General features: G+C 42.4%; 1 long non-coding RNA gene across 1 annotated transcript; it reads left to right on the top strand.

Moving 5' to 3' along the window:
- Window positions 1–1,037: 1,037 nt before the first annotated feature.
- On the top strand, window positions 1,038–13,075 carry LOC144228847 (uncharacterized). Its single transcript, XR_013334287.1, has 3 exons — window positions 1,038–1,184; window positions 12,745–12,855; window positions 12,941–13,075. It is a non-coding gene; the product is annotated as an uncharacterized LOC144228847 (long non-coding RNA).
- Window positions 13,076–13,284: the final 209 nt, after the last annotated feature.

Genomic DNA, 13,284 nt, shown 5'->3' with positions numbered 1-13,284 from the left:
TGTCCAGTCAGAAGATAGAAACTACACTGTGACTTTTTATTTACTTTTTAAATTTAATGTTTATTTATTTTTGAAAGAGAAGGAGACACAGCAGGAGCAGGGGAGAGGCAGAGAGAAAGGGAGACACAGAATCCTAAGCAGGCTCCAGGCTCTGAGCTGTCAGCACAGAGCCCAGTGGAGGGCTCCCACACACCCACTGTGAGATCATGACTTGAGCTGAAGTCAGATGCTTAACTGATTGAGCCACCCAGCCGCTCCTACACTGTGATTTAAACAAGGGAAGTTCAGTGCAAAACATGATCAAACTAGGATAGAAGAGTCATTATAAGATAGAAATAGATCTTGGGGCTGAGGGATAGTAACCAAAGAAGGACAAATGTGTACAGGAGGTTAGACCTCACTGTAGACAGTATAGCTGCAGTCCACTGGGTGATGAAAAATTCTCCAACATCTCAGATCAGAGATTGTCCACAGTCACTGGAAGCAGGAAGCAGGAAGCAGCCCTTTGGGTCATGGGAAAGCCACAACAAGTGGACATGCACAGGGTACAGGAGAAAACTACTTCCATACGGGAGCTAAAAGTTAATGGGCTTCAGTGTGTCTTTTTAATTTTTTGCCTGTAAGTTCTGAAGTGCTTTCAAAAGGATCCATCCCACACGGCAGTTCTTACAGACTGCCACAATGGTCAGTTAACTTTCTTTTCTTTTCTTCTTCTTTTTTTATATACATTTTTTATTTATTTCTAGGAGAGAGAGAGAGAGAGACAGCGTGAGCAGGGGAGGGTCAGAGAGAGAGGGAGACACAGACTCCGAAATAGGCTCCAGGCTCTGAGCCGGCAGTCAGCACAGAGCCCGACACCGAGCTCGAATCTACGAACCGCGAGATCATGACTTAAGTGAAAGTCGGACGCTTAACCGACTAAGCCACCCAGGCTCCCCAATGGTCAGTTAACTTCCTAAGGCACTTGCTTCATCTGGCATTCCATCACAATCAACCTCTCGTGATGTCATTGCATGCAGTGAGTTACTAGCATCTGGCTTCCCATTAGCAATGTTGTCAGCACTGCACTCAAGACCAGGGGATGACCAATCTGATTCCCAAATCCTACATTTCTGGAGCCATTCCCAGTCTTTATCAATCAGGGTCCAATCGAGAGCCAGAAACCACACCCTGATTTTAAAAGGGTAAGTACAATATCAAGAATAATCTGGCTATGATAAGGAGTAAGTATAAGATTTAAGGGTACTCTGGGGCTGGGAGAAAATACCCAAGGAAGGACAGACTTCTATTGAGGGAGTTCTCCTCTGAAGGCTAGGGTTCAGAAGGTATGGTTGCAACCTACTGAGTGGCAGAGAAGTCTGCTGGTTTTCCTAGGCCAGAGCTGGTTAGTTTCTGGACAAGCAGGGAGACAGTCCTTGTTGCGGAAGGGTGTGCACAGTGGCTGGTGCAAATGGGATGCCTGGAGAGCACAGTGTCCATGTCAGGAAGGCCACACTATTGTCAGGGATACAAAACCTAGAGTCCTGTCCCTCTGGGGGAGAGGTAGAGGCCAGCAGAAGGAGGTGCTGGCACAGGCAAGAGTCTTGGAGGGCATGACATCCCTATTGAGAGGGCCATGGGACTATTATCAGGCTAGGCTGGGCTGTGTATTCTGGGAGCAAGGCTGGACCAGCACCACTGACCATGTGACTGACTGACAGCATAGCAGCCAGGAGGAGTGGAAGGAGGGCTTTCTTCCTGTAATATTCTTCTAGCATCCGCTGCTGAGAAAGCTTAGCCTTTTGCTCACTAGAAAGGATCAATCCTTAGAAGCATTTCATCCATGATCAAAAAGTAAGTACTGACGGGTAAATTTGGGCCAGAGAGGCAATAGATTGATAACCAGGACACCACTGAATAAAGAAGTAGTTTGTTTCCAAGAAGAAGGACCCTGAAATCTCACAGCAAATACATACTCAAATTCTCCTTGTCCTTTCCCTAAGGACGAATGGCCATTTGCTTGGGTGACTATACATCGGGGAAAGGGAAAGACCAATACATTTTGAAAATTATTGGAACAGGGTCTGCTATTTGGTATGGATACTGTGATGGTTCATTTTATGTGTCGACTTGGCTAGGCCATGGTGCCCCGATGCTTGTTGTAATACCAGACTCGATGTTGTGGTGAAGATATCTTTCAGGCGTGGCTAACACTTAAAATTACTAGAATTTGGGTAAAGCAGATTACTCTCCATAATTCCAAGTGGGCCTCATCCAATCAGTTGAAGGGGTTAAGAATGAAGACTGAGGCCCTCTTCAGGAAAAAGGAATTCTGCATTCAGACTGCCTTTGGACTTGAGCTACAATATCAACTCTTCCTTGGGTCTCCAGACTGCCAGGCTTCCTTGCAGTTGTACGTGTCCCTGTAATCACATGAGCCAGTTCCTCAAAATCTTTTTCTTTACACACACACACACACACACACACACACACACACACACTATTGATTTTGTTTCCCTGAAAAACCTTGACTAATACAAATACCTAGAAGCCAGGTATCATTATAACCCTCTGCAGAGTGGATGCAAAAGTGAACCAGGATTAAGTGGATTCATGGCTACAATATTGCTTAAAATCAATACACTACATCTGTGCACTGACCCTGTGGTTATTTCCCCAATTGCTGAATATATAATTGAGATTGAATTACTTGTCATTTGAGGTAACACTTAGCCTATGGGGGTAAGAAATATGATAGTAGTCCAGGTAAAAACCCTGGAAACCGCTCCATCCTCACCCCTAAGCAAGAGAGAAACAGAATTGTATCCCAGGGAGGATGGAATGGATTCGTATCAGCCTTAAGTATCTCAAGGATGCAATAGATGGTAGCCACTACCATGTCTCCATGTCTGGCCTCTGCAGAAACCAAATGCTAGACTCTGGAGAAAGATCGTAGGCCACTGTAGGCTCAACCAAGTAATATCCCTAGTTGCTGCTATTATGCTAAACACGGTATCTTAATTAGAGCAGATTAATTATGGCCTTAGGTGTGTGGTGTATGGCCATTAACATGAAAGATGAATTCTTTTCTATCCTGATCAAGAAAAAGGGTTGGAATCAGTTCACATGAAATGGAGAACTATACACTTTCAAGTTTTGTCATTATGCTACGTTAACTCTTTTGCTATCTGACATTAATACAGTCCAAAGAGATCTGAACTTTCTGGATGTTCCACAAAACATCACATTTATTCATTACAGTGACAACATCATTCTGATTTGGCAAGGTGAGCAAGGATTGGCAAGCACTCTGGAAGCCTTCATAAAGTACACGCATGTACCCCAGTAGGTGGACCATACATCCTCTGATAATTCACGAACCTGCGATTTCAGTAAAGTTTTTAAAACCCCAGGGGTCAGGCATATCCCAGAACATCTCCTCCGAAGCAAAAGACAAATCGATGCATCTTGTACCTCTCCATAAAGATGGAAGTATAGTACAATGTCTGGTAGGCTTCTTTGGTCTCGGAAGGCAGCAAATTCCACTGTCCAGAAATACTTCTCTTATACTGGTGTCGTGAAAATTTGTCAGCTTTGAGTGGGGCCTAGAATAGGGAAAGACTCTACAGCAGATCCAGGCTCTGGTGCAAGCAGCTTTTCCCTTGGACCATATAATTTGGCAGATCCTATGGTGCTGGAAGAATCAGCGGTGGAAACATTGTAGTACAGAGTTTGTGGCAAGCTCTAGTGAAAGGGTTAAAATGCAGGCCCTTGGGCTTCTAGAGCAAAGACCCTGATCCATAGCAAAGAATTAGACCTCTTTTGGAAAACTGCCCCTGGTATCCTGCTGGGTCCTGGTAGATTGGAATGACTGACCATAGGATACTAAGTGACCAGGCATTCAGAACTGCCCATAATGACCTCAGAGATCTGACAGACCCACTGGGTTATAGAGCTGGATAGTCTTAGTAACAATCCATCCTAAGATAAAAGTGTAACCCCTGGGTCAAACATAAACAGAACCAAAGGACACAAGTACATTGTGTAATCAGGTATCCCAAACCCTTCCCCCACAAACAACCCTGCAGGAGATACTCCTGAGGGGGAAGTAGACAGCAGTGGATACTTAGCTGTCCTTTCCAGAGAGAACTCGTTGTCCGGCTACAGTTGCAGAGATTGAAGTCAACTGACAGCTTCCATTTCAGTGCCTTCAGGATTCACTATGGTTTAACTGAAACCTTCCTTTCTCCAGGCAACCCCAAGCCAATGCCTAAGCACAATGGAGATATGTTATGGACTGAGTGTTTGTGTCCCCCTCTCGCTAATTTATATATTGAAGACCCGTGGTCTGAGTATCTGCGTCCCTGCCAAATTCATATGTTGAAATACTAACGCTCAATGTAATGGTAGTAGAGGGGCCTTTGGGCAGTGAAGAGGAGGCTCTTTGGTCATGACGGCAGAACTCTCACAAATGGAATTAGTGTTCTTAAAAAAGAGAGCACACAGAGTTCCCTAGTCCTTTACTGTCATGTGAGGACGCAACATGACGTCTGTGACCCAGAAGTGGACCCCCACCCGACCATGCTGGCTTCCTGATCTCAGGCTTCCAGTCTCCAGCACTGTGAGAAAAAATAAATTTCTGTGGTTTATACGCTATCCAGTCTGTGGTATTTTATGATAGCAGCCTGAACAGCCTAAGACAGGTGGTATTTGGAGGTGGGGACTTCGACATCAATTAGGATGAGATCAGGTCATGACCATGGGACTCTGGTAATGCGATTAGTGGCCATATAGAAGAGGAAGAGAGAGAGCTCTCTTTTTCTCTTCAGGAACATGGAGGAAAGGCCACATGAGGACACAGAGAGAAGACGGCCATCTGCACACCAAGAAGGAGTTCTTACCAGGAATTGAACCTTGTCTAACTTTGATCTTGGACTCCCTAGCCTCTGGAACCGTGAGAAAATAAATGTCTGTTGGAGCCCCCTGGCCCACGACAGTGTGTTATGACCACCCAAGCAGAGAGAATCAATGTATGGCCATTAAGACCCAACCAGGACTCTTCGTCTTTGCTCCACAGCTACTCATCAGGCTGGTTAAGACTTGGCCAGGTCTGCATTACAGTCCTATGCTCTCCCCTTAGGGGTAACCATTCAAACAATTTGTGGTTTGACATTCTTTTAAATATAAGCAAATACTAGCATATATAGTTAAATCCTCTCCTCCCTTTCCTAGATAAATGGTAACATTCTATGTATGCTTTCTTCTCCTTGCTCTTTACCCTCAACAGTATATTCTAAAGATAACTCCATTGTAATATATAGAGAACTTCTTTATTCCTTTTTGTATATCTCCTTGGTACTCTATTAAATGAAGGTGCTATAGCTTGTTCATCGAACCCCCATTGACAACCCTGGCTTGTTTTCAGTGTTTTTTTGTCAGTTCACCTTTAGGAGGGAGCCTCAAAAGTGTGACTGCTAAATCAAAGAGCAAATACATATGTATTTTGCCAGATATTTTTATTTTTATAAATTTTTTAATGTTTATTTATTTTTAAGAGACAGACAGAGCATGAGCAGGGGTGGGGGAGAGAGAGGGGACATAGAAACCGAAGTGCAGGCTTCAGGCTCTGAGCTGTCAGCACAGAGCCCGATGTGGGTCTTGAACTCACAAACCGTGAGATCTCACAAACCTGAGCTGAAGTGGGAAGCTCAACCGACTGGGCCACCCAGGCACCCCTGCATTTTGCTAGATATTAACTGGCATTGACACTTTTGTTACCGGTGAAACCTATTTACACTACTAAATCTGCCATTTTCCTTCAAGGCATCTCTCTCCATCCAGTCAAACAAGCCAGACATTTGGAAATTCCCTCCAACCTTCCTCTATTCCCCGCCTTCATTAAGTAGACATAAAATTAAAATAATATTGCCTTCTAGAGGTTGGGTTCTGACTTTTTTTTTTTTAGAAAGAGAGACAGAGAGCATGTGAGCAGAGGAGGGAGGCAAAGGGAGAGAGAATCTTTTTTTTTTTTTTTGAGAGAGAGAGAGAGAGAGCAAGTAGGAGAGGGGCAGAGAGGGAGAGAGAAAGAGAAAGAATCCCAAGAGGACTCCACGCTGTCAGCACAGATCCCAGTGTGGGGCTTGAACCCACAAACTATGAGATTATGATGTGAGCCAAAACCAAGAGAGGTTTTGGCCACCCAGGCACTCCGGGTTCTGACTTCTAATCCCCAAATCCCTGGCCTTAATTCAAACTCTTGTGAACTCGTTGGACAAGCTCTCTTACACATTATATCATGGGTATGTTGAGGCACGTATACTGAAGACTGAACAGACATTGACTAGAGAAAGGGCTTTCTAGGCAGAGCGAAAGCACACCCTAAGGTACTGTGGTAGGGAAATCATTTCCTAAGAGTAGGAACTGAAAGAAAGCTAACAAATTAGAAGCACAAAGAATACAAGAAAATAAACTGGAGAGAAAGATAGAAGGCAGAACATGTAAAGTATATAGGCTAGATTTTTTTCAAAAAAATTTTATTAAATAGAAGGATTCCTTATTTTATTCTAAACAGGACAGGACTCGTGGGCAGAAAAAGCTCCCAGAGGTGCATTTGAAATTCTAAGATAAGACAGTACGCACTAGGTGGGAAATAAAGTTCAGTGGAAAGGAATGGTTCATGTCATACGTTTCTGAGTCATCTGCTGATGACATAATTTGGAATCACCCGTCTGTAGGAGAGTGTCTCAGTATGTACTGAGGAGGGGGCAGGCCTACATAGAGTCTTGAGGTCTGGCGACACTCACCGTTGGAAAGAGGAAGAGCAGCTTGCAAAGGCATAATCGAGAAATAGCAGTATGTTCCTGGAGGTTAAAAGGCAGTCAGGGAAGGAATAGTTATAGGAGAGAATGTTTGGTTGTGTTGATTGCTGCTTGAGGTTGGGTTACATGAAGCCGTAAAAAGTACAATCATTAGACTGAGCAACAGAGTCCTTAGTAACTTCTATGAGGTCACTGTCAGCAAAGCAGTGCAAGTTGAAGCCTCAGTACAGTTTGTCGAGGAGAGAATAGAAGGTGAGAGAGTTGCTGGGTGCCTGGGTGGCTCAGTCAGAGGAGTGTCCGACTTCAGCTCATGTCACAATCTCCAGATTTGTGAGTTCAAGCCTGGCATCTGGTTCGCTGCTGTCAGTTCATAGCCTGCTTCAGATCCTCTGTCTCCCTCTCTCTGCCCCTCCCCCACTCATTCTCTTCTGCTCTCTCTCTCTCTCTCTCTCTCTTAAAAATAAGTAAATAAATAAATACATGTTTAAAAAAAGAAGGTAAGAAAGTTGAGACAGCTTTTGCTTTGGAGGCCTGGGAGCAGTAAAGGGAGGTCTTTTAAAGGTGGGAAAGTATATTGAATGCCAATGGGAACAGAACAAGAGGAATTATGGCCACGAGAAGGAGGGGAATAAGGAACCAAGGCCCTGAGAAGGCCAAGGGGAATCAGGTCTATACCGGGAAATTGGCTGGCCATAGGAGAAGGGACACCCCACCAGATGGAACAGGAAAAAAGATGAGGGAGGCACAGCTGGGCTTATTGACCTAGTGATAAGATGATCCAAGAGTGCCCATCTGATGGTGTCTATTTTCCCAATTAAATTTCAAGAGAGGTTGTCAGATCAAGGCAGTTGTGATGGGGATAGGAAGTCTGAGGCTAGAGGGTCTACGAAACAGATACCAGAGGATTTGAAAGCAAGCTTATAAGAGGAATGTGGTATGATGATTTCACAATGTTGACGGCTCATTTTAACTTGTCAGTTGACATTACCATCCTTCTGGATTTGACACCCTGACTTGGAAATTCATCCAAATTGATCTCCACAAGAGTTTGGTCTGAATTCGGGGCGCCTGGGTGGCTTAGTCGGTTAAGCGTCTGACTTTCACTTAGGTCATGATCTCGCGGTTCGTGGGTTCAAGCCCCGCGTCGGGCTCTGTGCTGACTGCCAGCTCAGAGCCTGGAGCCTGTTTCAGTCTGTGACTCCCTCTCTCTCTGACCCTCCCCTGCTCACGCTGTCTCTCTCTCTCTCTCCTAGAAATAAATAAAACATTAAAAAAAAAAAAAAAGAGTTTGGTCTGAATTAACCAGATGATGGTTTCAATTCTCCACTTACGTCTTAGTCTGGATCTCTGGAAAGCAGAGCCTGAAACAGAGGGTGTATGTGCTCTTATTTTACTAAGGAGAACCATCCCAGGGAAGGAGTGTGAAGGACAAAGACAGCCAAAGAAGGAAGGTGAAAAAACCAAAGTGGAGGTGGTACTTACCAGTTGCTGCAAAGTGCTATTGATTGCTGGATTCAAAGACTAGGCTCTTAAGAATTCAGACATGCTGTATGTAAGGACTGTTGAGTTAGCAGGGAAGGAGGTAGAAGGAGGAAGACTTTATCTACTGGCTGTGATCTATGAAATCATAGTTTCATCCCCTGTACTTTCAGATTGCATTATATCTGGATGCATGTGGACCCCTAGTAGGGACGTGCTTGGGGGCAGGGAGGAGAGATCTGCAAGGCAGGGCTGGAGGTAAAGTGCTTTCACCTTTGGCCTGTGAACTTTGACAGAGCTCATTACAGAGCTTGGCCTGCCCATCTATGCCTAACAAGCTGGACTAAGAGCTAGATACATCCAAAGAAGTATCTTATTTAACTTATAACCTGTAATATGGCCTACTGATTTGACTAAAGTCAAGTAAGATTTTAGAAATACAGACAATAGGGGCACCTGAGTGGCTCAGTTGCTTAAGCGTCTGACCTCAGCTCAGGTCATGATCTTGTGGTTTGTGAGTTCAAGCCCTGCGTCAGGGTCTGTGCAGACAGCTCGGAGCCTGGAGCTGCTTCTGAGTCTGTCTCCCTCTCTTTCTACCCTCCCCCACTCATACTCTGTCTCTCTCAAAAATAAACAAACATTGAAAAAGAAAAGAAAGAAATACAGACAGCAATGGAAATGAACTTGTTGCTTTTAAAGTAGTTAATAGAAGTCCTCTAACCGGGGTGGTGAGCTGATCTGAGAATTTAAGTTGCTTTCCATAGAGCAGGAGAAGTTCAGATTTGCTTTGGGCAGACTTATACAGGAAACAATTTTAAAATTATTATTTTAACAGGGCAGAAAAATCTCATGGATTTTGAATGCTGACTTTTCCCCCTTAATCTGAACATTTCACTGTCCTATCATCTAGTGTCCATTTTAGAGGGACATTTGTAAGGAGTTGCTTTATCTGTTTCTCAGGGGCAGCACTACCAACATTTTGTGGTGGGGCAGTTTGTAGTTATGAGGGACTCCCTGGCATTTGGGATATTTATGTCCCCGTCCCCCATTCGCCTCCCTCCAGCCCTTGAGAGGACCGAAAACACTTGCACATTTTCTAATGTGCTCCAGCACCCCAACCTTTGAAAACCACTGCTGGAGGGGTTGACGATTAGCCCCTGCCTTACGGATGAGGAAACCAGGACTTAGAGAAGCTGGGTAGCAAGGTCACGCTACTGGCGAGCAGTGGATTTGGTTCTCCATAAGCGTAAGTGCTTTCCTAACTTCCCTCTGCAGAGAGTGTTTAAGTGAGCAGCAAGTTACTTAAGTTACTGCATTTATAATGGGACACAACTTATAAAATATTTTCACAGAGCTGCGCTTCGTAAGGTGAGGTTCACTTGTCAGATGGTCATGCTAACAAAGACAGAATAAACAATAGGTCAGAGAGAAGTCACAAAGTATACAAAGACCATGAAGAGTTTGAGAAAAGATTATAGGAAGAAATTACAAATAAACTAGGCAATTCAGCCTATAAGTTGGAATGAATTTATAGGTCTTCGAGCATATGAAAGATTTTTGCACAGAGAGTGGTGTGACTATATGACATGCTACACAGTCAGAGATACTGTGAGCTAATGGTGTTTGCATTGGGATAGTGTCTGTAAAGAACCTGAAAGCTTACCAAGCACTTCCATGTACATTATCTCATCTAAATAATTTTTATAGTGTTGAGTTGAGTTGAAGTGATAAAGTTCTATGTTCTTGTTATATACATATGTAAAGATGACAGAAAACAAACATTACAGATAAAAATCAGGGAAAGGACTATTGAATATAAACATATATGATGATTCAGTTTTAATTAGATAGGAAGATGGGAGTTCATATAGGCAGGTCCATGCCTGACCGTCAGACGTCTAGGAAATTCAAGGAACTGGTTAATTTTAGTGGAAGGTCTATGTGTGTATTCCAAGACTTGGCTAACCGAACAAACCAACAGACCACCAATCAAAGTGAAACCAAATTCAAAGAGAAAATATGTATCCATGACATATTATGGATTGTCACTGAAAACAAACCCCAAATTAGAAAAAGCTGGGAACCAGGATTATCAGGATGCATGAGGTACAATGCAAAGGCAGGATAAAAAAGATGATATGAGAGAAAACTCTGGAAAAAAAGAGTTCTGAGAACAACTCCTTATGTGGAAAAAAAATTTGCATGCAAGCTACAACCATCTAATTCATTATTCATGAGGAATTGTCCATCCTATTACCTATGCGTGTAACCCCAAATTACTAGAAATGACATAAGAGGTGAGAAGAATTGACTATGTATGGTGCATGAGTATGTGTTTTTATAGTTACATTATCTGACTGACTTTTAAATCCAGGAATTCTCTCCTGTGATGACGCTATTATCCCTTCCTCTGTGACATTATTTATTCAATAAATAGCACACCCATTGTGTGCCAGGCACTCTTTACTCACTGGAGATACAGTAGATAAGAGAACAAACATATTTTTGCTCTCATGGAGATTATTTTCTTGAATGTATGCAGGGGGTGGGGAGGGGAGGGACAGCAGAAGAATGAAATAAAGAAGGAACATTTGACATGGCAGTATGTCAAAAGTGGTAGGTGTTATGTAGATGGTAAAACAAGCAAGGAGGTTAGGGACCGTAGGGGCATCAATAAAAAAATAATATCTGTTGCTCAGGATAAAATATTAAGTGAAAAGAACAGGTCTGAAATTGCATATAAGTTTATCGCCTGTACTTATGTAAAAACAAATTTAATATAATATGCACAGAAAAGAGAATCAAGGGGAATGTTTCCAAATATTAAAGTGATTATCTTCTCAGTTGACAAAACGAGGAGTGATTTTTAAGATGCTTCTCTTTATATTTTGCCATTTTGTTATTTTTCTATGTTAGCATGCATTACTTTTATAAATCAGAAGTGGTACAAAGTTAAAATTATTTTTTAAAATATGTCTTTCATCTCCTCTAAATAGAATGGTTCCTACCCAGCATAATAGATTTGTGTTATATGTATGGAAGAATCATTTTCTAGAGATATAAAATAAAACCTTCTTGAAATGCCCAATAATATCTCATCATTATCCACTGGTCTTTCTACTAAAATGTTATCAGTTTTTAAATATCTAGACCCTCTGCCCTGATTTCTCTCCCCTTATTCACTTACTGCTTAGAGCACTCATAAGATGCTTACCATCTATTGTCTTCTATTAGTAACCTCCCTTCAAGAGGCAGTAACTAAGACTCTGGAAAACAGTATGGAGAGGCCTCAAAAAATTAAAAAATAGAACTATGCTGCAACCCAGCAATTGCACTACTAGGTATTTATTTCAGGGATACAGGTGTGCTGCTTCAAAGAGGGACATACACCCCAATGTTTATAGCAGCGCTATCAGCAATAGCCAAAGTATGGAAAGAACCCAAATGTTCATTGACCGATGAACGGATAAAGAAGATGTGATACACACACACACACACACACACACACACACACACACACACACAGAGGAATATTACTCAGCCATCAAGAAGAATGAAATCTTGCCACTTGTAACTACGTGGTTGGAACTAGAGGATGTCATGCTAAGCAAAAGTAGTCGGTCAGAGAAAGACAAATATATGACTTCACTCCTATGAGGAATTTAAGATACAAAACGGATGAACATAAGGGAAGGGAAGCAAAAATAATATAAAAACAGGAAAGGGGACAAAAAAAATAAGAGATTCTTAAATACAGAGAATAATCTGAGGGTTGCTGGAAGGGTTATGGTGGGGGATGGGCTGAATGTGTGAGGGGTATTAGGAAGGATACTTGTTGGGATGAGCACTGGGTGTTATATGTAAGGGATGAATCACCGGAATCTATTCCTGAAATCATTACAGCAGTATATGCTAACTGACTTGGATGTAAATTTAAAAATGAAAAAAATAAATGAGAAAAAAAAAGAGGCAGTGGCTAAGACCACAGATTCCACAGACAGGCATCTTGGGATTGAATTCCACCTTGCTACTCACTAGTTGTGTGACTTTGGCCAAGTGGCCTGATCTTCCTGTGCTGCCGCTTCCTCACAGAAAACAGGATGTAGGGGCTCCTGGGTGGCTCAGTTGGTTAAGTGTCTGACCCTTGGTTTCAGCTCAGGTCATGATCTATCTCACGGTTCATGAGTTCAAGCCTCTCATGGGGCTCTGCACTGACAGTACAAAGCCTGCTTGAGATTCTCTCTCTCTCTCTCTCTCTCCCTCTCTCTCTCTCCCCTTGTCCTTCTTGCTCCCGCTCTGTCTCTCTCTCTCTTAAAATAAATAAAGTTAAAAAAATAAAAGAAAACAGGATGTGCATAATTCCTATCTCGTAGGTTAGTATGAAGAATAGTGAGTTCATCCATGTAATAGTGCTTAGGACAATGGTTGGTATATATTAAACGTTACTCATTATTATTTAACTTTTCAGAAGACGAGGACCACATTTGATATTTCTCTACATTAGCTCCAAGTAAGCACAGTGCTTAGGAAATGCATCCTATCCATCTTACATCCCTACGGCCTAACATGTGGGGAGCAGGTGAGCTTTGGTGTGGGGTAGGAGAGAGGAGAATGTCAAGCAGTTTTATCTGTTATGTTTGTAATACACTCTGTCATTCTTCAAGGTAAACAGCAGGTATGAAAGCTGAGGCTCTGAGAATTTAAACAACTTACCCAACATCACCCGGCTGTTAAGTGCAAATTAAATTCATGTTTGTTTGACTCTATTCATTGTACTATGTGTTGGAAATAAATGTGAATAAATGGATGAGTGAATTTGAGAAGGATCTGGAATTGTCTTTTGAGCTCCTCCCGCATTTATTTATTTACCACTGTATTCCTAGAACTTAGCACAGCGCTTATGTCATAGGAAGAGCTCAATAAATATTTATTGTTAAATGAATGAATAAATAAATGAAGAAAAGCACAAAGGAAGAAAATCAAGAAATGAACAGGCAAAATGCCCTTT

The sequence above is a fragment of the Crocuta crocuta genome, unplaced genomic scaffold (genome assembly GCF_008692635.1).
Source record: "Crocuta crocuta isolate KB4526 unplaced genomic scaffold, BGI_CrCroc_1.0 scaffold559, whole genome shotgun sequence".
Classification (NCBI taxonomy): domain Eukaryota; kingdom Metazoa; phylum Chordata; class Mammalia; order Carnivora; family Hyaenidae; genus Crocuta; species Crocuta crocuta.
Note: the sequence above shows the minus strand (reverse complement) of the source record. Positions and strands in the feature narration are given on the sequence as shown.